Raw genomic sequence first — 1,595 nt, forward strand, 5'->3', positions numbered from 1 at the left:
AGAGAGAGTGAGAGTTATAGGTATCTTGTTGTTATTCTTCTTGTTTTTCTTCTTCTTCTTCTTCTTCTTCTTCTTCTTCTTCTTCTTCTTCTTCAATTTGAATTAGTAGTAGTGGTGGTGGTGGTGGTGGTAGTGGTGGTGGTGGTGGTTGTTGTTGTTGTTGCTGTTGTTGTTATATTAAAAGTAGTAGTAGTGGTAGTAGTAATGATAATAACAATAAAAATAATAATAGTAATAGTAATAGTATTTGGTATATTTAAGGACACACACACACACACACACACACACACACACACACACACACACACACACACACACACACACACACACACACACACACACACACACACACACACATATATACATACACACTGCCCCCCTCTCCCCCTCCTCTCCCCCCCCACAGGTTGGCCTCTCCCCCTCCACCACCACCACCACCACCACCACCACCATCACTGACTTTATATTAACAGATTTATATATTGAAGATATTTTTCCTTTTAGTTTTGAAGAAGAGGAGGAGGAAGAGGAAGAGGAAGGAGGAGGAGGAGGAGGAGGAGGAAGGTCAGGTGTGGCCCTCCTTCCCCCTCCCACACCACTGCAGTCCCAGCCTCTGATTGGCCAGCCCTCAGCCAATCAGGAGAGAGACTTTATGGCCTTGCAGGTAAGTATGTTGTGGTACTGACCCCCTCCTAGTCACCCTTGTCATGTCCCCTGTGCCACTTGAAGACCCCCACCAGACCCCCTCTTAGTCACCCTTGTCATGTCCCCTGTACCAAAACACTAACTACTACTACTACTACTACAACTACTACTACTACTACTTCAGGTGGAGGAAGGCCGAAGAGAACTGGAGGAGGAGAGAAAGAGACACAGGCTGGAGGTTGAAAACATAAGGTCTAGATTTAGAATGATGACAACGACCACAGCCACCACCAGCACCTTCCCCACTAGCCTGCCTTTCTCTTCAAGTCCCAGCGAGGAGCACCCGCCCTCCTCCCCACCCTCCTCTCTCAGCAGATGGGAGGTGAGAGGGAGAGAAAGAGACAAAGAGAGAAAGAGGGAGAGGACACCTACAATTCACACTGAAAATGTTCTCTCTTACTCTAATGCCTCTCTTTAATTGCTCAGGGCCTGGACAGACTGAGAGAGGAACTGATGAAAGAGAGAGAGAGATAGAGATTGAAGAGAGAATTGCAAGTGTAAGAGAGGAAGAAAGGAGGAAATTAGATGACGAAAAACAGGTAAGACAGACAGAGAGAGGGAGAGAGAGAATGTAATGATTAAAAACAATGATTGGATGGTAATTGGTGCAAGAAAAGAACGACGTTTGTTGTGAAGGACAGGCAGGAGACGGGGGAAAGAAACACACAGAGGAATGAAGAAAAACATGAACAAAACACAAGACAACAACAAATTCAACACCAGAACGACACAATACACAGACAGAAATACAAACCCAAGCTATCTACACATGAAAAACACATTTACACACCTGAAAACATAACACATTACACACTTACACATCTGAAAATGCCCAAAAACTGTGTCCCTCCTCTACCTGGCTGTTGCTCACACCTGCACCACCAACACTT

Source organism: Scylla paramamosain, chromosome 48, assembly GCF_035594125.1.
Source record: "Scylla paramamosain isolate STU-SP2022 chromosome 48, ASM3559412v1, whole genome shotgun sequence".
Classification (NCBI taxonomy): Eukaryota; Metazoa; Arthropoda; class Malacostraca; order Decapoda; family Portunidae; genus Scylla; species Scylla paramamosain.